This window comes from Empidonax traillii, unplaced genomic scaffold, assembly GCF_003031625.1.
Source record: "Empidonax traillii isolate 1590-97213 ecotype Southwest subspecies unplaced genomic scaffold, ASM303162v1 scaffold90:size2128546, whole genome shotgun sequence".
NCBI classification, from domain to species: domain Eukaryota; kingdom Metazoa; phylum Chordata; class Aves; order Passeriformes; family Tyrannidae; genus Empidonax; species Empidonax traillii.
In genome coordinates this window covers 583,248-608,453 of record NW_020955283.1, presented here as the reverse complement: position 1 = coordinate 608,453, position 25,206 = coordinate 583,248, and the positions used below count along the sequence as shown (strand labels likewise).

The following is a 25,206-nucleotide window of genomic DNA, read 5'->3' as shown; positions in this document are numbered from 1 at the left end:
AAATCAGGGTCAGTGTCACAAGACTGCACACGCCAGGCCAAAAATATTCTAATAAAGCCTCACGGGCAACAGCCACTGTTACCAACTGTGTTCCAACAGCACAGGAAACGGCCAGCTCAGGCACCAGAACACAATAAAGCTGAGTTACACAGGGTACAACTGTGTAACTAACTCTCATGAGCCAAGAAAACATTGCAAGTGTGATAGCTTTCCTCAAAACACGCCTAAAAATGTTAAGAATAAGTTCTTTCAGTCATTTACTGTATCACAGGGTGGTCAACAAATTCTGGGCCTCTTGAAAACAAACTTCAAGATCAACCTGAGGTCAGTATCCTTTCATGGTGATGATGATTGTCATGTATCTTTATGCAATTAGAATAACCCAACTGCAACAAATTAAAAGTACTTTGTTGATATTTAGAAGATCATTAATAAACACTCCAATCTTTTAAGGGAGGAGGAAAAAAAAATAAAAGGCAAAACTTTGTGAGAAACATCATATATTTTGAATTTCCAGGTTTATGAAGGTGAATCAGTGGAGAAATCAAGCATCAGACAAAAACCTTGCAACTTAACGAACCAGAATTTTGAGCTTTAAGTATAATGGCAAGCATAGTATAAAGTATAGCCAAGTAAATGCCAATGTAATTTCACATTTGCAATTCTATGATTGGAAACAGTCATTGATCATAGAAGCCTGAGTATGAGTCTGAATTTCAGGAGATCTAGACCAAGCCATTTCCTAAACCTAAACTTTGCTAAGGTCCATAGGGTCTCTGTATCTGATTTTTAGCAACCCTACAATACTGAAATCTTGTCTACTACCAGCAGCATCTCACACTAAAACAACAATACCCACAACAATCTAAAACATCTTACACTTTTCATAAAACAAAGCATGTAGAACACAAAGAAGTCTGAAAGGTTTTCAAGTTTGCCTCTAGACAGGCATATCTTTAAAAAGATTTCTTCAGATTACTTGTTCTACAGAGCACATCTAAGTCAGCTGCAGGAATCAACTCTCACTACTGAGCAAACAGAAGTTACACATCAGGGTTGTGTGAACTTCAGTTTTTCATGAGAGAATTCAAGCTCTTTCAATACAGCTGGGGAGAAGTGTCTATTCCATGAACATGTCAGCATTAAACATCCTCTTTGAATTCTAAAAACAAAGTTTATCTGTTCAGTATTTAAACAGGGAAGAATGCTTAATGGATAAATGCAGGCACTGCACATCTGTTCACCTAAGCCAGAGCTGTGGTAGGCGAGCTCTAAGTTATATGTGGAAAAAAACAATAGAATAAATACAGTAAATGTTGACTTAGGTAATTATTACAAGCTGTCTCACTTATTTCTCTCCTCTTTTGCCAAAAATCATGAAGAAATCCTCCCTAATGCTTCATTTTCAATCAGGAAAGAAGCTTTTGCAAGGTTAGGGCTTCACCACTTGCCCTGCAGCATCATGAAGTGCCTACCAGTTGGTCCGAGGGGAAGGCAGCCCCTCTTCCCTCGATAAAAAAGCTGACTAGGGCAAAATGGGTTTCCTTCTATTATTTTAGGCATGGAGACAAAAAGGTTTAAAGTAAACTATTAAAACATTTCTAGAAGCATCTCTACCTGCATTTATATAGCTGAGAATTTGAGTTGATGGAAGTTAACACTAGGCTGCAGAATCAAGAACTACTTTTTCCAGTATGCTTTTTGCACCATTCAGTGCTTCCCTCTCCATAAGCTGGCTGGAATGAAATAAGGCTCTTGCCAGATGTTCTCCTTTTGCAGAGGTCCAAAACCAACAGTTGTCAATAATTCCATTACTTCCAAAAGTCATAGCCAGAATACAGTCTGAACAAATGGAGATCTGGCACAGCCCGTGCTGCCAGCAGGGCCCTGAGACATCTTAAAAAAAACCTCCAAACAAACAAAAAAACCCCCAATAAACCGTTCTTCCCTCAACACTGAGACATTTCTTCCAACCACTTAATTGATAGAGGTTTTATTGGTATTGTTAAACTTCATTTCTAAAGTAAAAAAAAAAAAAAAAAAAAAGAATATGTTCTCTGACAAAGGAGAGAAATCTGTCTTTAAATTTCCCAGATATCATTACATCTGCCCAAATATTTGCTGAAGCGAGCTCCTTGCTGCCTGGGCTGTTAGCTGCCTCCTGAAGCAGGCAGGCAGGCTTTGTGTTGACAGCTCCCTTAGTGTGAGTGGCAGCAAATGACGGTGTGCCCACAATGCTGGAAAGCTGATATGATACAGTTCAGTCTCTTCCATCAACAAACGAGGTGGAAGGACGACTGCTGCCTGATGTTAATGGGCCTTGTGCTAATACACAGCAGTGCTGCAGCACACACATCCCAGGGAGCCTGGTTTGCCTCCTACCCCCAAAAACACTGGTTTCTCTTCATTAAGTGTTTCCAGTCTTTCCCTTCATTTAAAAGAGAGCCTGTTCCTTCCTTTGACCTAAGAGGTGTCACCACAACTCACTGAAGTACAGAGTTGCACAACACCCCTTTTCACTGGTTCCTCCCTTATCAGCAAAGGTATTACCTGACCTACTGATTTCTGCTGCACTTCAGGACCATCCACATTTTAACTATCTTCTGGTAGGATACCCATGTTGTGACAGTTTATAAATCTGGAAAGTCTACCTTTCAACAACAAAATTACACCTGTAGAGGATCAGTGACACAGAAGTAACAACTTTAGAGTAGTCAAGACTCCCTACTCAGCATTGTGATATTTAAATGCTAAAGAGTAATTACAATAGTTTAACATGGCTAGTTTAGAAAAAACATGCAAATATTCTGAAAATAACTTGAAGTAGTGTCACAGTAACTAAAAATAAAAAACTTAGTTTTCTATTGCTGAAAATAACTACTAAATCTGACAGGGTCTGGCTCTGGTGGAAGCGAGTCCAGAAACATCTCCATTTGCTAGTTAAGATGTTGATATTTCTCTAACTTTACTTCTTAACCAAAGACATTTTTTTCTGTTTGAAGACTTCACTGATCTTCCTTCTATTTCTTCTGCTAGCTTTTCATTTAATACTCCATAGTCTGGTCTGACTGTATAACACTGCTCCTTGGCTTAAATCCTAAATATCACACTTTTTATAGAAATCTGAGTTTTCAATGCTTTTCTTGTAACAAGTGTTACATGAGCTAAAGCACTCTTAATAAAATGCACTTAAAAACCATGCACACTTCAGAAGCAGAACTCTGACAAAAAAGTTAGAACTGGAATTTATAGTCAAGTAACCTCATTTTAAATTGCCTTCAAACTCTAACAGCCTTACAGCTGGCACTGCCATACCTGTTGCTGTAAAAGTGCGCTCGTGCCGTTTTTTTCTTAAATGAGGACAAGTTGCACTTTGAATACAAAATAAATTTGCTGTTGCTGCTTCTCCAAGTTTGCTGTTACAGCAGTTCTGTAGGTTATAGCTAGAAAATGCTGAAAGCCAATAAAATACAGTAGACAGTCTTTCTGTGGTGAAAAGCACCCTTACCTAGTAATTATCTTTCCTACAGTAATAATACACTATTAAAGACTTTAAAACATTTACTTAAGTAGTCAGAAAGCAAATAGTAATCAATAACTAATTGTTTTTGTTTAATTCCTCCTTCCAGGATGTTTTAAAAGTCCCTCTACAAAAACACCAAATAGTCTCATAACTTCATTCCTATAAAAATTACTCCTTAATTTTAAGAACCGATTTCCAGGGATATTTGATGAGAACACTGAAGCTAATGATTGTACGTTAAAATTAGGCCAAATACTGGAAGTCTAATAGTACAATAAGCAGGAAACAGAAGTGGATGGATACTAAAACCCTTCAGCTCCCCAGCACCGCAGAGCAGCAGTCACTGCCAGCACAGCAGCAATCACTGCCAGCACAGCATCCAACCTGCAAAGCCACAGCAGCACAAAATCTCCTCTTGCAATGTCTCCACACAGGCCAGCAACATCTACCAACTCCTCACAAGGGATTCTGCTGCAGGAATCGCTGCCAAACAACAGCCTATGAGTCAAGGTTTCTGTATGCAAACACAGCCCATCTTCCTAACAACTGAGGGCTGGCTGCCCCCCAAAGGAGGCCAACCCGCTTCCCTTAACACTTCACTGTCCCCACAGCCCGGCTCTTCTGGCCTCTTCCCTCACAGCAGCACCAGGGGGTTGTAGGGACCTGCAGCAAACCTGCTCACAGAGAAACTTGTAGAAAATAGAACCATTTAAAAAAAAAAAAAAAAAAAAAAAAAAAAAAAAAAAAAAAAAAGCCTTGTTGGTTTCTGGCCAGATGAGCTCACAGGAATATTTCACTACCAGGCCAAACACCACCAGTGTTGGCAGAAAGGAAAGGGAGAGCACGAGAATCAGGCAAGGCCAAAGTCAGGGTTGTGTGAAGGGCCAGGGAAGCCAGCCCAGCACTTCTCAAGCATTGAGACTGGCTGGATTTAAAAACCAATGATTTCTTCAGGGGAAAAAATAAGAAAAAGACAAAACCCAACCATCACTGTTGATGCATAAAATCCTGCAGTCTACTTTGGGACTACTGGCTTTATTGAACCATTGGTATTAAGTCAGTGTGTGAGAAAAATAACTGAATAAATGCATATTTGAATTACATCAAACACCAATTAGCTCATAAAAATCTTTAAAATACTGAATTTGCTCAGTGTTAGGGTAGCAACAGGTTACCAGGAAGTACAACACTGCCAGGACTCTCACACACATAATTAATTGTTCACTTACTAGAATTTTAGCCAAAAGTTAGAAGAAGAGTAAATTACTTCAGAGTAAATGGCAGAAAAACCCAAGCATTTTCCTTCCCTCTAGTTCTTCTGTAATCAAAAGACAAAAAGTAAGAATCTTTATTTAAAAATTTCAAAGTACATTTTAAAATTTAGCCAGAACAAGTCTTGGGTTCCACGTGCCAAATAAGTTGCTTCTATAAATTGCTTCATCCCATTTTCTCTTTGTATTTCAGAATCTAGAGCACTGCCAAAACAAGCCAATTTAAACACATTGCCCCTCTGGGTGGTGACTTTAAGTCTAAATTTTATTGGTCTTAAATCCTGCAATCAGTTCTCTACATTGCTGCTTTTAGCTCTGGCAACAGCTTTCAGACTTTGCTTCACTTTGTACTTCACTTGTTCATATTCCAGTACCCCAATACAATGAAAGTTGTGTAAGTGCCCAGATTTGCTCAACCACTAAAAATAAAAATGTTACCATTTTATAAGGTTATCAAATTATTTTAACACAAGACAGACTCTTCACATTCTGTTAAATGCATAAAATAACGAGAACAGTTTTGCCTTTTTGAAAAAGACAACCATGACTTGGTATTTGGGGGAGAATTTCTTATCTTCCAATCACAAACGATATAATTACCCTTCCACACACTGTCATGTAAGTGTTTGGCAGAGCACACTTTGTGAAGGCATAATAAGGCATCAAATGTCTCTGTGCATCCCAGTTTATGAGCGGAGGATTACTGACGCAGCTTCAGAGCAAACACATCAACCCCTCCTCCCAGATGCAAGGAAGGATTCTGAGGGTCTGGGGATTCACAAGTGTAACTGGGCAATTCAGAATAAACATCACATCCAGCTCCACAACGATGCTCACATGAACTAAAGACGCAGAACTTACTCCTTTAGACAAGGTTGCCCCACATATTTTAAGAAAATTAAGAAATACTTGTAAACTGAAGTGAATTTGTAACTAAACATTCTTCCCCTGAATTCTGTGCCCGTTCCACAGACACACGTGGCATTGCCCTGACAGCCAAATCAACACAAGTACTGAATTTCCACAAGTTATACGAAAGCCCAGTGAATTAATCAAATACATATTAAGGCACCTGGCCAGGAATCACATGAAATAATGCACAAATTGAAGTCCAAGAGCTCTGGTAGCAATTCTATTCTACTTCACTGCACATACCTTAAGATGTAAAGCTTATATTTAAGAGGTTATACAAGGGAAACTAACATGTGCATCACTCAGGTGTATATATGCAATTCAACCTTTAAAAAAAACTGTGTAAACTACCAATTACAATATCAACTTCACCTCAAGGAATACGAATTTTTGTTAGGATCTTATTTATTGCCTTTTTTTAAAAAAGAAAAGCCAAGCAAAGAAACCTGAAGCCACTTCTTTTTACATTTTCAAGTTTACTGTTGAATTTTTAAACATCAGAGCATAACTTGCCCTGAGTAAGATATATATTCTTAACTAATTATCATGAAACTCTAACTTTGTGCACACTTCAGCCCCTAAAATCTCTTTAGCCTAGTTTTCATTTTCCTAGAGGACTCAGAGTGATCATTATCTTAATGCTGAATATATTAAGAGAGAAACAAAAGAAAAGGGAAAAAAAAAGAGAAAAAATACTTTAAAAATAAATAAAAAACCCCAAAACCTATGCAATATTACACTAAAAAGAAGACAAAATAACAGAGTAAAACAAGCATGGAGAAGCAATCAATATCTGCTTTTATTAAAAAAGGTGAACAAAGTGAACAAAAACTTCACACGTAGTAGAACCTCTTAAGACCTGTGAAGCCTCTAAGTCGTCCGAGGACTAATCAGGTTTTCAAGAAGTCTTAAAATCTAATACACCCCATTCCTACAGAATGTAAGTTCTTAAATCTTTCACTGTAAAGCCAGAGTTTAGTCATTTACAAAAGATTGTAAAAATACAGATGAAGCTAAGCCATTTCATCTTATTTTCTATTACCAATGAAGTACATTTGAAGTCAAAATTCTATACTTGCTGAACTCACCCAAATCCAGAGTAAAGCCATCTGTAATACCAGTTACAGAGAAATAACAGAGGAATCTGACGTGGTGCCTGTATTGATCTAGTGGTGTCCTGAATGCTTTTTCTGTCAAGTGTCAATTATATCTCCTTCACACCCACATCCCTCATTCTAACACAAAGTTTACAACAGTTTTTAAAATTGCAATAAATTTTCTGCTGAGCAGAAAATACAAAAATTATAGAAGGGAACATCAGTGTTTTGAACAGGTCTATTGGACTTGGTTCTTGGCCTAAGGAAAACACTGACTACAACTACAACAGTGTCACTATTATGCGTACGCCATCTTTTACACAAGAAAAACCACTCAGTGCCATTTTTAAAACAGCTTCAAAATTAGAAGTATGTAACTGCAGCAATCTGAAGGCTGTTAAGCTTGCAGAGCACAGGCTGTTCAGAGCAGGGCTGATTAGCTCAATCACAGCACCTTGCTCACAGCAGCTGAGAGCCCCAAACTGAATCTAAATCACACCGAGCAACTCAAAGCACAGGCAAAAAAAAAGTACTTTATCCTCAAAGCATCGAGAATACTAAAATAAAAAGAATGGATCACTTACACAAGTTTGTGAGTTAATTAAAATCCTATGATATGTGTTTTTAAAAAATACAAAAAGTCTCAAAATCAGCTTCATGAACACTCTTAAATTATGGAATACTGTCTGAACTTAGTGACTGCAAATGTGGTTATAGCACCAAAAATGTTGTGAGGGGTGGAAGGCACCATGCTACTGATGAGAGATAAGGGAAATACAAGCCAACTGCTCCAGCAAGGTTTTGATTAGCTTTTACTTTGTCCCTTGATGTTGTCAGACTCATTGGAATGGAAAAATTGCAGAATTTATTTTGTTTACTTTTCAAATGCAATCAAAGTAATTCAAGGCCACCAATAGCCTAAAGAAGGAGAACGAAGCACCTGTAGAGGTCAGCATTCCAAAAGAGGATCAGTAAAAATGAAGCAAAATGTCAAATCCTCTGTCTAGGAGGAACATGCTAATATGTGTGTTGAATAATGATAATTTAATGCATCTATACACAGGCCTGTATCCTCTGTCCTTTAGACAAGTAGCATGGGAATAATTTTGCTCTGATGAATATAATGTGGAAGAAGATGAAAACAAAATTCCTGAACTGGTTCATCACAGGAGTAATACTTGAATAAAACCAGTTTCCTTTGGCAGAAAAGAGCCACCACTGTGATTAACTGTTTCATGAATTTAATATAAAGAATTTCTACAGAGAATTAAATAGGCTAATTAATACATAGATGGCACAGGAAACTTTTAAATTTACATTAAAATATTTCCATAGGAAATCAAATTATAAAATTCCTTCCTGGACTAGACTTTAGCTTGTATCATAGTAGAATGAATACACTATAGCAAAGGGTATTTCTAGGAGACTGAGAAAGATGTGCTCAAACAGTTCAAAAATTAAAAATACTGGACAACAACTAAAATATCTTTTGCTAGATCATGAAAATGCATTAGAAATAAAAGCATAGCTGTTTTATTACTATGCTATGAGGTGAAAAGGATCATGAGAATTCTGAACACTGCATCTTTTCTCTGAGTGTGTGGCAAGATATCAGGTTTAATCAAAACTTTCTGTTGAATTCAGGAGGAAACTGGCACAGAAAACACTTGCTACACCAAATCTCTGATTTGTTTTGTTTGGTTACATGTTGTTCTTCCATGTTGACCCAGGCATTTCAGACAGGGTTGCTCCGTGCAGCTTGGAGGAGCAGTTTGACTTTAGGTTATGAAACTAAAAAGGGAAGATCTTTTTCATCAGAAAGCCAGTTCCAAAAAGCAAAGGAAAAAACAAACAAATAAACAACAAACTAATGAGCCTCCATCAATAAAACAAATGCCCAGCCCATCAAAAAACTTGGATTTGGAATTCAGAGGACCTTTCAAAGGAGTCAGTTGATATAAACGCAGGAGAAAGTTACCATATCTGTCTCTTTATCCCGTAGGACACAAACCATATTTTTGCTCTGAAATGGATCAATATGAATTGAGCGGATTTGAACAAAATCATGTTTCACTTTGGAGTGTTAACTCACTGGTTTTTGAATACTTTAACCTCATTCTCGTGTTTACCATTTTATTTGGTCTTTAGGACATGCTACAGATGATTATTTATTTTCTGATTGCCAACCCTTCCCTTTGGCAAATAGTTTTTGTCCACAGTTCTCCAAGTTTCCATCCAATACACATGCAGTTGCAGGATTTGGCTCTGGCTGTGACTGCACAAACAATGCAGTCTCCAGACATCCCTCACACACACGGGCTGGCAGCAATGGTCAACACTGGGATCTGACAAGTCATACTCTTGGCTGTTTGCAACTTTTTGCATTAAAAACAAGGAATCCATCTCCTAATCCAGAATACTCATGTTATCCAACTATGCAGACAAAGCAAGCCAAAAGGTCTTTGAATAAGAGGACCTTTGAGAAATCCTATGGGCAGAACTCCCTGCACCAAGGAGTTCTGCACTCCTCAGCCTCTTCAAGCAGCCAGAGTGTGAAGGAATTACTTGAGTGTGTGACCAGAATATTAAATATCTCACACTGTCCAGATTTACAGCAGGGCTATCAAATAACAGAGTAACTACTGCAGAGAAAAACTTTTTTGCTAACTCCTGACCACCAGTAGTACCAATAACAGCAGCATCCTCAGGTTCACACCTGGTTACACTGTACTCTGAATTGTTACCACAGCTCGGAGAAAACGCTGCTAAAGCTGTAAACATGATCCTTCACTGCTACTGCCAGAACCACTGGATGCAGTGACAGGGATTGTCTCCCTACAACTTCACCCAATTTTAGGAATTGCTCAAGTACCCAGCCATTTCTGAAAGCATTAGGTGGATTAGCATGTATCAAAAACCTCACTTGAAATCCTATCTCATAAAGGATGTCTTACTCTAAGTCTTCAAACAAAAACTACTCGCAGTCACCAAGCTACAAACATTGCAAACCTCAGAGAGAAGGTGCAATTTCCTTGTCAATAAATTTCCACTGCACACCCACATCTGTATATGTGGTAGCAACAGCAGACAAGAAAAAACAATGAAAGAAAATACAAAAGGCTGAAACGGTTCCATGGTCAAGAAATATATAGATACACACATACAAGAGTGTGCATAAAAATATATATTTATATAAGTATCATCTAAATAACAGACTACTTCCTTTAGGCATTCCAGATCAAGAATCCGGGTTAAAACTAGAAAGCAGTAAAATTTTTTAAATAATTTTTAAAATCCTTGAAATTCACATCATTTTTAAACTGCAGAAATTATTTTTCTATTGATATGACACAGCAAAAATATACAAGCCAAACAAAAAAAAAAAATAGTTTCAGCACATTTGATGTCCCTGGTGACAAACCCTACAGTTAACCATGAGACTCACCTTTAGTTTTAATGTCACTAATTTCTCTGAGAATACTGTGGATTGCAAGGAAGTGCCAGCAGTGGGCTGGGAGGGAGAGTAAACAAGTAAAGGACAAGTTAAAAGAAGAGACCGATAGAAACAAAGTGCAAACATCTGAAAAGCACCAAAGAGAACATTTCCTAATAATCCCTGTCTGCTCACACACTCCCTGCACACTCCAGACCTGCAGCTGAGCCGCCAGTTGGGAGCTGCTGTACCAGTGTGGGCTCGGGAGAGTCAGCCTCTGTCTCACCTAAACGAGGATCTACTCTTTTGGGATGACCCAACAGGTGAGGCAACCTGCATTGCCACCTTAAGTAGATTGGGCTTTAAAAATTAATAAAATTAAATTTAAAACTCCCACACACAGATACAAAAACATACACACAACCTATTGCCTGCATTTAATTATGAACAGAAAGGAAGGAAAAATGAGAGAAGATATTACTTGGATTGATTTAAAGAGAAAGGACAATTCTTTTCAATAGCAGGCTCCATTTCTCAACTTGACCATGTTCCACAAGATCAGATAACAGTATCAGGCAACATCAGACTATTAATGACACAACCTCAAAGAATGGAGAAAAGTATTTTAGCAAGATATTGACTTCGTAAGATTTAAGATACCAGCACACAAACAGTCCATCCTTTTTCAAGACATTAACATATTGGTATTAAATACTTGGATTAATGGATTACAAAGGAATAATACCATAAATTAATTCTGATACATCGCAGCAAAAGTTGCAGAAAAAGAAGAGAGAAAGAAAGGGGGAAAAAAAAAAAGAAAAGAAAAAGGAAGAGCTCAGCATTCTTGAAGTATCCCCAGGGGAAAGCAGCAGCCGATCATGGCACACATTACCTCTGCCCCTTGTTCATCCATCTGCTGCACCCCAAGGAATGCCACGGGGGAAGCAAACATGTGGAGCACAGCTAATAACAGCAATTTTGTCCATATTAGAAACTAATTACCACCCTTTCCTATCAGGATCAGTGCTTCCAGAATTATAAGCAATTTACCCTCCTAAATGCAGTCTAGAATTTAACACTCAGGAACTCAATAGCTTATTTTTTAAAAATGCTGATTTGGGTTTATATATAATGCAAATTATATTTCCTTTCCTTTCTGTACAACTCACTCTTGCATCTGAAGATTTTTTTTTATTTATTTTTTTTTTATTTGCTGAAGAGATGAAGGGAAAGAAACTGCTCAAACACAATCCTGTACATTTAACTCTCGGCTCAAAACTGCACAATTACTGTGATTAAGTCTATGTAAATCTTACCAAAAAGACAAACACTGAGTTTGTATTTTATTAGCAATCTTCTGGAAATAACAGCAAGAAATCTCATTGCTCCCTACCAGATATATTACTTTTCATTAGATACACAGACCATAAAACTACAAAATGAGATTAAAAGCTGTGAATAGCATTTTATGTACTGACCTTGCAAACAGAAAACAGAGTTTCTCCTTGGTCCATTTTTATTCTACTAAACTAAAAATTAAGAACTTGGAGAATCATTGATTCTCCTCTGCATTAGGCTGCTCCATAAGAACCTAATTATTTCAAAATCATCCAGTAAACATTGTTTTGTTTTAATTAACACCACCTATTTGAGGCACTACTTCTGTACAGAAGCAGTTCAAATGTTTTGTAGCACAATCCAAAGAGATGAGAAGCAGGGAACACCAAGGAAAATCGTATTATGAGTGCAAAAAGCTGAATAAAGAGCATCAGATATGAATCAAAACAATGCTTATCTGCCAAGAGTCTTCATTTCTCTTTGTTTTCCATCCATCCATTCCTTGAGCCAAGTACTTCTTTAGCCCTCACCCAAGTTTTTCTAACACAGCCCACCGAGGCCAAAGTACCCTCTTCCAAACTCCCTGAAAGCCCCTCCTGGTTAGCCAGCAGGTGCCACTTTTGTCGAGGAAGACAAGGTCAGCATTCCCCTAAGGATCTGAGCAAAATGCCTCCTGGAGAGAGCAGGCTGGGATTGCAGCTTGGGTCTGCTCCCTGGAGACTGCAGCGCTGGCTCCACGCCTTGAGCTACCCATGTCAAGAACTGTTAAGGATTCCCAGAAAGGTCTTGTGGATTTCAGTGAAAAGCATTCTAATGGAAATCACTAAACCCCCTGTTTTGCACCTCGGAAGAACACACAGGGATGTTACACTTGAAACATTTTTAGGTGACAATTAAACACCCCCCAAAATATTTAATTTAGAAGTAAATAGAACTTAGTGGCAGATGCTAAAGAACTGTAAAAACAAAGCAGAAAGTTATTTTTTTGTACACAGACAAGTGTAATGCCAGTATAAATTCAAAGTACTTATAAATCTATCCTTTTTTCATATATTCCTAAATCAGGAATAGTCAGGGCTATATTTGTGATCATGCATATCCTTCGGCATGAAGGGATACAAAGCACAGACCAACGCAAAACATCAGCAACTTGGCTTAATAAGATTACAGTACATTAAAAGGTGCTCATAAGCATTTTCTATAAATGAAATGTAAAGCCTGATGACTCCATACGAGCCGGAAGACCAACCTAAGCTCATAATGAAGGTATTGTGACAAAGCTTAGTACCTAAAACACCAACAGAATGGGGTATTTTTGATGTAGTCCAACATTTTACACCGATTATAAAGCAGCCACGTTGCAGTGACCACTTTTAGGGTAGCAGTGTTCTAGTTTCTATATTCCATGTAAGAGTTATAAGGCAGATAATGCAGCGTTTATATAGTAAAGAATATTATTCCTTCCTGCAAATCTCACTTCTCCAAATGACAACATATTTACAGTGTAACAGTACATGGCTGGAAAATCTAACCCACATGTCAAACACCCTTAAAGAAATCAGGAAAAATACATGTACATTTTACTGAGTACAAAACAGTTTATTTCTCCAGTGCAAAAAAGAAGGGATATTTTGATCTTTTACAAGGAAAGTAAACAGGCAAACTAAAATAGAACTGTAACCATTAATTCATTAAGTAACAACAGAGGGAATATCAAAACCCAGCACCCTGCACTGCAATCCCACATGGCCTCAGCAGTACAGAGCAGTAAGTACTGCAGTGACTCCAGTAGCACCAGGCAAGTTTGGGGTTGTTTGCTCACCTTGGCAGTACTGAGCACGTTTAACCCCAGGTCTACCACACACAGCTGTTCTACCATCATCTGTACCCCTTCAGAAAGCAGCCCTACAGAAGATAATCTAGACTAGTAATGACACAAATTTGCCACAACAGATTTGTCAACAGCAATGATTAACAACACATAGGCTGTTCTACCAACATCCTACTTACCTTATCCCTCTTAGCTAAATTCAGTAACTAAATTCACATTAAATTAATTGCACGATGGTACTTCAGCATTTAATAAATACTATGTTCCTATACTGTATGTCAATATAAATCACTCCCAGGATTAGGGGGGAGAAAAATTAAAGTATATAACATAGAAGCCAACATCCTTTAACTTCACACCTGGTTGTCTGTCCAATCAAAATATCAATTAAGTCAACACCAGTGGAGATGTTCATTTCTCTAAATGACATCTCAAAGCACAGATACACAGATAAATTGCCTTTTATTTCTAAGAGTTACCAGGAGCTCATTGTGCATGCACAATGCATAGAGTGTGCCGAGGAGGAAGAACTAAAATAAGGATACTCTTACACAAGCCAGTCACCCATTCTTGCCATCATTTACTAAAAATAATGTTTTTAAAAATCCCTTCTGTTAACTGAAGTACCTAAAAGGTTTTTTTCTGTTTCTTAAATTAAAAGGAAAACTCAATTTTGCAAAAAAATATTAATTCTTTTAATTTGAATCAAAATACATACAAACCTTTGAGCAGATTATAAGCCTACAGTCAGGTGTCTATTTCTAATAATCCTCGTAATAAAAGCAGAGTTATAAGTAGAGCTGCTTTCTGAGAGGGGTTTTTTTTCTTAAATATTAGCAACTTAGTCACAAACCACAATATAAAAACAAAGGACAAACTTCTTAATCAGTTTGTCACTCCTAAAGCGTACAGATTTAACTACAGCCACCCAGACATATCCAGCTGATTCAGAAGCTGTATAAGGAAAAAAAAGGGGAGGGAGTGTCACTGTTGCTTTTAAATAATTTGCAGCAATTTACTACCTGTAAGTACCTCCACAGTCAGCACTGAAACATGACAGGGAAGCCACATTCACAGAAATGCAGACACATCCAGAGACCTTCTGCTCAGGATCTGTGCTTACCAAGGCACTTCCCTCACTGCACTGCACCCTGTGTTACCATGACACTCACTTCTCAAGTTTTCCATTCCCAACTCCAGACACACATTACAGGAAATAATTTTAAGGACATGTAATATTATCAAATTTTATTTGAAACAAATGAGCACATAACCCTTGCTAGGACTACTTTCTCTGACTCTAATGCTAAGGAGAACTAGAGGAAAGCACTAAGAGAAGTCATCAAAATCCCCAAAGGGAAGTTTGAAAATTTGTCAAATCAGAAAGACTAAATACAAAAGGGCCAAAATGTGTTACAGCCAGCACAGAAACACTTGAACAGTCATATTAAAACAGAGCTCCAACCTGAAGGAGTAAGTTAAGAGGCATATTGAAAAGAGTGTACTTTGAGACCAGAGCCAGCTCTCTCTGCATACACAGGCATCTGCAAGGCACTTCCAGTACCAAGCCACATGCACGTCCAAAAAGCAATAGAGCAGCTCAGGGGTTATGAAAGCACAGCTCTTTTGGACTTCTACCACCCAACAAATGATCTTGTAAAAGAGTGGATACCACTGAACAAACACAAAAGGTCAGAAACAATTCCAGGTACCTGGCGTTGCCCTAAGCCATTACACAGTCATGGACAGGCAGATAAAGTTGCTGAAACTAAACATCCACACCCCAAAAAACATTACCACTCTGGCTGAGCCCTTTCCCTCCAAATAGACAAACTCTAACAGCCTCTTTCTGCTCTCCAACCCAGGCTGGCAGTAAGTGCAGAACGAGTTTTTCACTGCAGAGCATAAACCACAGGCAAAGCCCAGCACATGTGCAGCGCTGTGCTCACATGGCTCCTGGCCAGCCTGACTCCTATCACTCCCAGGCAGGAAGAAAACCAGACAGGCCACTTCAGCAGAGGCTTGTTCACTGCGGGACAGAGACAGAAGATTTATTTGCACAATTGGAGCCATTATGCCAATAACTTCTGCTCACTGACACCCTTTAGAGAAGTCCTCGAAGGAAAAAAGAAATAACTCAAATTCACAACAGTTCCAAAATGTCTGAGACCGTGTGAGTTTATAAGAGGTGTATGAAGAGAAGAGCACCAGCATGCGAAGAAGAGTAAGAACCACCAAATGGCTTCAATACAGACCTAGGATGGGATTGTTGAACCAGTATCCAAAGTAAATGTCAGTAGCAAAATCCTGTCCTCATAACGGTAATGCCACTACTTTAGGTGTATCATATAAGTACAGAATACTTAGTCTTGTAGGAACTTTACAATATCAGCATTTCCTCTGCAATCTCTACAGAATTCAAATGAACCCCCCAAAAAGCAAGTGCTTGAGTTTTAACCACACAGAAAATATCACTGGCATGTTCACTGATCTAAAGCTACACCTTTTACCAAAATGAGATAAATTATCCAAAATCTAGGAATACTAACAAAGGAAATACTAAGTCAGAGAAAGAAATAATCAAGAATAAAGAATTCAAAAAGATGGCCAGGTATTCCAGTGCTGACACACGTGGGACAGCAGATGGTTCCAGTGCCTTTTCACTTCCAGTTTGTTCATTTCTACAACTGCAACAGAACACAACATGGAATTTCACATGTAAGCTCTACATTAAATTTATCAGATTTCTGAGAAATTAAGTCATTCCTTGTCTTCCTAAATTTTATCTGAATATGTTCAACAAACTCCCTATGAAGAAATAACAATACAATTCTCACTAATATAATTCTGGATCTACGCAAATTAGTTCTATATATTGTACGTTTCAAAGATCCAAACAGACTGGAAACAAATTTTTTATTATTATTTTTTTTTAATCTGTCTGCTCTTAAAGTTAATCTGTCATGAGGCTTCAGAGGAAAAAGCAGGCTAAAAACATACTCCAAAGCCTATTCCTAGCCCCATGGGAATGCAAAGTCTCAAAACACTAAATCTGTCACTGGTTCAGGGGTGATTGCAGACACTGCTGTGCCTCCCACTTACATTTTCAGTTGTACATTTCCAGAAATACGTGTGTGAGAAAAAACTTTAGGACAAGTGACTTTTTAAAGGAAAAATATTTGAAACTCAAAGGTGTTTATGACAATCTTGAGGCATCTTGGAAGAACATCCTTGCAGTACATGGGAATCAAAGGGTATTTCAGAACAGACACTGTTTTTAATATTTATATCCACACTTTCTTTTTTATGTCCACCTTCTTTTCTTGTACAAGACATCTCTATCATAAAAAAAAAAAATCACACCACCAGGAACAGCGATGAAAGAGAGAGTTACTGAATTGTCCCTGGGCTTTTGTCCATCAAGATATGTTAAAAAGATTAACTAAAATCCCAAAATAGAATAAAGTGTTCAGGACTGGCATTCCTTTGGCTCATATTGTACCAATGCCTGGAGCAATCACATGCACCTAGAAGCAGTTAATTATATTAACCACATGGATGAAAGCAAGCCTAGGTCTATACAGATCACCAAATAAAATTAAAAAATTAATAAACTTAAGTGAACATCCAAATTCAAACCTACCCCAAGCAAAACAAGTCAACTTTACTGTTTTCCTTGCTACCCAGTGGCACTTAGATTAGCAAAGTTTTATTTATGACATTAATACCCACTATTAGAAGCAGAATCACTAACAAACTGTTACAAAACACAATAATGCTTAAACACCTCATCTTTAGTTTTTTACTTCCAAGTAAAAAATAAGTTTGTATTAAAAAATAATTAATTCAGAAATTAAGGAGAACTTACATCAAAGCAAGAAAAAAAGACCCTTTAACTACCAAGACCAGTAACAAAAAGCTGGTAGTGGACAGTAGCAATCACATAAGAAGGGCCGTGGCCATCTGCATGAAGAACACCAAGAAACAGAGGTACAGTCCTTTATTTCGCAGCTTCAAAGTTGAACAATGTTCTTTCTGAATGCTGATGCTCTTCAGATTTGTTCTGAGTTTTTGGATAACACAATCATGCCAAAATAAACATGCAAGTTGCCTTCACATTCTGTTTCGTTCCCACTTCACTCAGACAAACACTCTCCAAGAACAGCTTGGAGAAGACATCTACCTACACTAATAAACTAGTGAAGGATCAAATGTATACTTTGCATATGAAGAACAAAAAAAGAGTGAAGAATCTCCAAAGATTCTTGCACATCAGGCACATGGAAAAACAAACAGCCTTCCCACTCTAAGAGTTTCCACTAGATCAATCTAATGGGATCCACTGGAAGATACCTTTGCCTCCAATTTCCCCAGCTTTCTGGGTCTCCCCAAATACTTGCTTCAGTATAAATATCCTACTTCTCATAAAAGCTGCTGTGAAGGTTAAAAATAAGTACCTCAAGTCACTTGAACTGCAAAAAGACGTGAAACTTGACATGAATAATAAAAGAAAAGCCTCACAACAAGTATCACGCTCAGAAGCTGCTGAAATGCAGTCCATAAATTGGGGTCAACAGTTAGTTCACCTTCCTAAAGGAATGTTTAATTCCTTACATTGATTCACACTCTCCCCCTTTTCAGTATTTTCCATAACATTGTTCCCACTAGCTACATCAGAAATTCCATTTAAAGTAAAAGAGAGAGAACAAAGCTATAATGTTTGTAACACTTGTTTTTATCCCAACCTGGTTGTTTCTCCTGAGGTTTCTAGAATGTAAAGCAGCTTCTTTTTTTTTCCCCAAAAAAAAGGTAGAACCAAATAGAAAACAAGAGTCATAACAAGCTAGTTTGGCAAAATACACTTGTTGAATTTGGAATTCCAAAGGACTGTTCGAGGGTCAAGGCCCTGCTCTTCTCTTAAAGGAGATTTACACACAGTGAAGGTTTCATTAATCAAACGAAGGGAGACCAAAGCACACTGTTCATATGTGAAGTATTTGTTTTCAAAATATCTGTAGTGCTTGAAGTCTTCCCCTTTGACATGTATTTACTCATCAGGACTCCTAAAACTTCCCCTCCCACCCCAGAATTATGATATAATAATCATCTGTTTCACAAAAGGCTTCATTTAATGCTAAACAACTGGTTTTATGACAGAAGAAACAAAGAAGTTAAAAAGCACTTCAGGGGAAGGAGAAATTAATGTTTTGAAACCAAGTTCTTCACGAGCATTAGGTTAAATCAAATTTGTTTCATAACTTTAAAATCCACGCTGCTATAGCACAATTAGCTTTTCCACTGCCGTTAAAGTGGAGGTTCTGTCTACAACATCCCAAAGGGTATTTTGTAAGTACTCAGAACACAGGCACAGCAGCAAATGCAGTCACATTTAACACAGCCTCAGCTCTTGTTTCAGTCACAGTAGGTTTTGTCAAAAAAACCACTTGATTACTGAATCTTTTTAGACGACTTGTTACCATATCCATGATTATTAGATCATGGCCATAGGCTAGACACTGGTACATATATCCAGCTGTCACAGTGAATTTAATCCATTAAATACAAAGGATAGCTATAGACAGGGCTGTTTTCTGTTTATGTATGTTTCTGTAAAAAGGAAGCCTTTTTAGACTAGAAATTTTCTTCCTTGAAGAAATTCAGTCAAATGTATTTCTCTGTGTTGTCTTATTTGGACAAGATTCAAATTAAATTTACAGAAATGAGAGGCATATGTAATCTGTGAAGGTGTGCTCAAACAGTTTCTAGAATGCTGCTATGAGTCCCAGAATTAAATTTGCATTTCCACATTTTTAAATAACAGAGTTTATATTTAAAAAGCCATATAGTAGATACAGCAAACACCAAATCGAAAAAGAAAAATCCCATAACTTTGAACAACATAAGTAGAAGAGTGAATTAAACAAGCAGAGACATCAAAACTATACACAAAAGGAGGGAGTGGATATTGACACTGAAAATACATGCAAGCTAATTTAACTCTGCTTAGGTCATATGAGGTTATTCCTATTAACCCATTCCAAGACTTCCCTTTCCATGAACTGAGGAAGTTCAGAAACACTTCCTGTCTCTTCTACAGTGTAAACACTGGCCTTCATTTCGCAGTTGAGGGAACCAGAAAAGAGAAAAGGAACTCAATATCTTTTCTTGCCTATGCAATAATACAACCTTGGCAAAAGTTTTTGATGGAGATAATGCCTGCTTTAACTTATTTACAAAAACAACAGCACTAAGTAGCAAGTGAGTAATAGTATTTCCTGGGACTTTGCTATTCCTAATGAATTTTTAGATATGAATTCATTGAAGTCATTCAGATTTTTAAAAAAATAATAAATAAAATCACATATTGAGAATTTTGTATTTTGTTAATAATTCACTAATCCATGTCACTGTAATTTAACAGATCCAATACAAGAGATGACAAAGCCAGAGAATATTGAAAAGTGTTTAATATCCCAGTGCAGAAACTTGTTACACGAACTACATGATCTGCACCTTTTATTTAAGAATTAGTCAAGCAAGTAAAAAATTACTTCAGAACCAGAATTTAAAAAGATAAAATGCCTAACTTCTCCTACTAAACTCATTTAAAATGCTTCCTTTGCTTAGCCTGATGAAGTCAGGCCAGTATTAATAAGCACTTACATATTCAGACCACAATGAGCTTATCCCGATGTGTGTCAGTGACCCCACTGCCACAATCCCAAGAGCAGGCCCTACCCAACTGGTACTGACTCAAAGGATAACACAACACACAAACAGAACATTTGCTGGAACTGGGAAAGGCCTTTTTTCCCCAGATATGCCCAACTGGCACTACAGTTTGAGGATATTTGGGAAATTAATGCTGTGTCCATTCCCAAGGAGAGCTGGAGAGCTCCAGGACACACGCCCGCTGATGCAGCAGGAAATTTGCTTCAGAGGGGAAAACAACAACAGCAGACACCTTGCAGAGTGTAATTCCCTTGGTTCCCACTCTCCTTGCAGTCAGTCAGTGCTGCCCTCTCCTCGGTGCAGGATGTGGTCACTGTGCCAAGGCCACTCACAGCACAGCTTGTCTGCCCAGGTGAGGCCAGCACAGCAGGAACTGTGAGGAACACGTGCTGTGGGAACTGCTCAGGGCAGCGGCTCAGAAACCTTCTCAGGGCCAAGCAAACCTGCAGCTCCTCCCTCCCTGCTCTGGGGAGGGGGCAAGGGCAGGCAGGGACTGCAAACCAAAACCCAAGCTCAAGATCACTGGTGTGGCGCACACACACATCTGCTCCAGCAGGCAGGAAGTTCTTTTAAAGTACAAATAAAGTATTAATTATTTCATTCTTCCTTAATTTTGCTTGGAAGGAGAAAAAAGAAGAATGTAATGTTTGCTTAATTCTCATTTGTATCTCTTATTTCATAGACGGTGATAAAGCTAAAGACTGTGTTACACAAAAAGCTGCAAAGGATGGAACAAGCTATATGGGTAACCTCAGAATTTTTTTCATCTAGAGGCTCTTTCAGTAAAAAAGGAACATTTAAACATGGAAATCCCAGTCCACATGAAAGAATATGTTGCACAGTGTTAATCACATTGTCTCCTAACTTAGAAAAGTCTTCACTTTTTCTTTGTATTCTTCAGCTTCAAAATTGTTTGATGTTTTTAAATAAGCAAAGAATTAATCAACTCCATCCTCACAGCACATGCAGAAATGGACATTACTGCTGTCTGGAGTATCTGTGCTCTAGAAGCTGTCTCTGATTTCCCACACATCAACCAGAGGAAGAAAAACCTCATTTAAAAAAAACCCCAAAACTATATTATCTGATGGGACACAAAACATTCATAGTCTTTTCTTAATTGGATAACAAATTACATTTGGTAACTACAGGTACAGGAAGTATTTATACTCAAATATCTAGCTGAGTTTGCTGAAAAGGAGATCCTATGTAAGGTATATTTTCCAAATAAATACAGAACTTGACGTCTCCACACGTGATTCTCCCCCATTAGTACGACATTGAGGGTTCTGTAATATAAATAATACAGTAGCAAGACAACCATTTTACTTAGAAGAAAGGAAAACACGAAGTAGAAACGGATAATGAATGAAGCAGCGTATTTTCACAGCTGTTTCACACTAACCAAGAAGGAAATCCTCTAAAAATACTTTTTCCAGGTACTAAAAGGGACAGGTACTTTGGGAAACTCAGAAAGGCATAGAGTGATACTTTTGCAATATACACTAGTTAGCTGTCACAACCACACAACCTTTATGTGCATTCAAGCCAAGCATGACAAACAGAAAAAAAGTTCAGAGTAAAATTTTAAAAAGCTGTAGTTTTATGAACCAACCAAAAAAGAAAATAACGTATTTCAAGGAAATCTCTGCTTCCCGCTCTTTTTGCCCCAGCTCTGTGCTAATACTGACAAGGTACTTGCAGATCAATGCACCAGCACTTCAGGAGATGCAACAGCTCTGCCAAGAATCCTGCCTTCAAAAGGACTTCCATTGCTATGGCAACAGCATGTTCTCCAGCATCCAATTCGGAGACAACCTATGACAGAGCCAGGAGAGATGGCCAAACTCAGCTGATCCCTCACTGCAGCACAAGTGCATTGTCACACAGATGCCACTTCGCACTTGCACAAATATAAGGTACAAAACAGGGGGGTTTTTATGGTAGTTCACAGAGCACTAAGATTACCTGCCTATAAACAGCTGCATCTAGGAGAAAAAATAGCACTCACCTTATAAAACAAATATAGACTATTCAAAGGTCAAAAGGAATATAGTCATTAGCATGGAATATAAATTGCATTACACACCATCTCCTAGATGCAGGCATTTACCTCCTTTCTGATCCCAATTTCCCCTAACAGGATAGGGGAAAAGCAAAAGGAAAGTGTGAGTACACAGTGAATAAGCAGATTATTGAAGCCATTATTCAACAAGTATCTTGAAAATGAAATGGGTTTAGTGAACATAACAGACAGAGATGCACAACTAAAGACTATGGTTTTGCTCCATCGCCTTACAAACCAGAAAGCAAACTCTTATAATGCTTCTCCTTCTACCCAAAACTGTATTTACAAACACACACCCTGATGTCTCGAAATGTAATAACACGTGGAGTCCTAAGCAGCCATGCCACACATATCACTCTTACACTGGGAAGGGTTTGTGTACTGCTCCAAAGGGACCAGCCAGTAATTCAAGCCACCAGAAAGCATAAAAAGCAAACTTAAGTTACCTAAGTTCATTCACCCCAGATGGTCAGATATATGTAAAACATAACAATGTAGTTGCCTTCTTTACATTTCTTACAACCTTAAAATCGTTTAGCGACTCTGAAGATCCCTCCTGATTGAACTGGACAGCCTTCATATACCAAACACTACCAAGGATTAGAGTCTTTTTGTAAACAATCACAACCGTCTTTAAAGTCTCGGTGGAAGATAAAAGATACTAAGTTTTACAGAAGTTGAGTACTTCCCACTTTTAAGGGGTGACTTAGAAAGAGGGAGAAACAAAAGGCTCTTTCCCTGATTGGTGAAGACCTGCAGGATTATTCTGGAGAAGATCTGATCTCCCACCCTTTAAAACCTCTGTCTGCTTCCTTTTGAAATGTCAGGCGTTACCTGACTTGCTTTGCAAGTATTAATATGTTAAAGACTGTTAAAAAAAATCTTCCAAATAAACTAATAAAATTAACAACTGAAAGAGGAAAAAATATGGGGGCTTTGGTTTGTTTTTGTTTTTAATGGGATTTCGGTTTTTGGGAGGTCTTGGGAGGCTTCTTTTTGGCTGGTATTTTTTGTGCTGTTCGTTTGGTTTGGGGGCTTTTGTTGTTGTTTTGGGGTTTTTTTAGGGGGGGTGTTTTTTTTTTTTTTAGTTTAGGAGCTTTTAAAATTCAAAATCTTAGAAGCAGTTGCAAGAAAAATATCAAATTCAGATATTCCTGTCATAAGTAGCATTGACAAAGTTCATGCTCCTTTTTTGTGTGTGTGTGTGCTTACTACTGTCCTCTGGCAAGGGAATATGATATCAGAGATATTTTCAAGGTTACCAAAATAAAAGTATTACACAGAGCAGAGAAGACATGAGACACGTTCCATGCACTCACACACGAAGTGGTAGAAATGGGCATTTGTTTTCTAAAACAACAACTAAAGGAAAATTTTTTGCATTGTCATTCCACTCAACCTCTTTGGATCTCAGCATCAGGAGCACCAACCTTGCAAAGACACACTGCACAACACAGCCATTGGAGCTCTGCAGTGGTAAAGTACCATCAGCATTTTTAGACATACAAAAGCTTTCCATTACTCCAAAACTTGGTCATCTTCATTAAATCACCATCTCTTCATAAAAGCCTTGCCTTCATTTAGCATTCAGGAAGATGAAAGAGCAGCTCCCCTCCTTATGGATTACTTCTCTATTACAAGAGAATGTTTTGCACGTCAAAAGCAAACAGTAAAGGATTAAATGATTTTGTAGTTTCTGCTCTTATTTATTTGCAATGGGCAGTGAACAGAATTGCAAAGAAACAATCAGTGATTATTTTAAGCTGTGTTCTTTTGCAAGGATTATGACTCATGAAGTTGCTGCAGAAAGAACTGGAAGGGGATAAGGTGTCGCATTGAAAACGGTCGAAACATCACGGTACGAGAAATGTTTGTCCTACAAGCAAAGCTGTCTGGTTGAATCATTTCATGGAGTAGCCACAATAGCTCTTGGGATAACAGCAAGACAATAGTATCTTGCATTCAAGTAAACAAAAAAATAAAAATACAAACAGTGAATTCCACTCTCCTACAGAAGATTAAAAATACTTGAGAATTTTTGGAGGTGTGTTTTCCTACCAACACTAATGCAACACAATGGAAAACTGAATAGATGCTTGGTTACAAGACATCCCTGCAGCCAAGTGTGAAATTCAATGACTTGATCAGGGATTTATCTACATATTTTAGGCTTCAAACATGTTTTCCTTCCAAAAGGACTACAGAAAGCAAGTTTGCAAATCAATGTTATTTCAAATGAGACTCCTCATATTTTTTTCTCACACATTATATGCCAATAGGTATGAATCACACTCAGTAAGCTTTGTGTTTCACTAAATCTTCTGTCTGGCTCCCTTCCTATTGCCTCATTCAAGTGAAAAACCAGTTTATTTTGGACTTTTAGATAGATGTTAAAAATGCAGTTCATACAAAATCCACCAATGTGCTTTCAGCTTTTCATTTAGGTAAGAATTGCAATCACTCAGTAGACTAAAGATTTTGTCTGTAAAACCCGAGCATAGAAGAAGACAGGAGGACTGAAAATTGATTTACTCTCCAAAGACAATGGCATACATATTAAAAACAGCAACATATTTTGGACATATTCTAAACAAAACTAATACAGATACCAAGTAATGCCACAGACCAAATTCTTCTTTATACTGAATTAAGGGTAAACTGTGCTTTAAATTTAATTTAATTGAACACACAGAACATGCACATTCACAGTCTGATCTTCATTTGTATTTTACCTGCAAGATGTACCCAACTAGAAAAAACCAAATTTGGATTTTGTTTAACTAGGTATGGTTTTCTAACAACTACGTCTGCCTATTCATTTTTATATTTAAAAAGGAAGAAAAAAAAATACACCATCTAAATTGTAATTTTCCTAAATCCAGGCTCAGAACACACAAAACAACCTAAAACTCCACCCCAGCCTGACCGAAGTTTTGCTGTGTTACCACCACTTCAGCAACAGCAAAGAGCTCTTCCAGAGACAAGGCAAACACAAAAT

The 25,206-nt window shown here is 37.8% G+C and overlaps 1 protein-coding gene across 11 annotated transcripts in view; it reads right to left on the bottom strand.

Moving 5' to 3' along the window:
- TCF12 (transcription factor 12) overlaps nt 1-25,206 on the bottom strand; it is a 162,768-nt gene that overhangs the window by 126,325 nt on the left and 11,237 nt on the right. The window contains exon 1 of one of the 11 annotated variants that reach the window (XM_027881509.1): nt 21,832-21,886. The exons of the other annotated variants lie outside the window; for them this stretch is intronic. The gene's annotated coding sequence lies outside the window, so the exon portion shown is untranslated. Of the gene's footprint in view, nt 1-21,831; nt 21,887-25,206 lie in introns of those variants that run through there. 11 annotated transcript variants of the gene reach the window in all.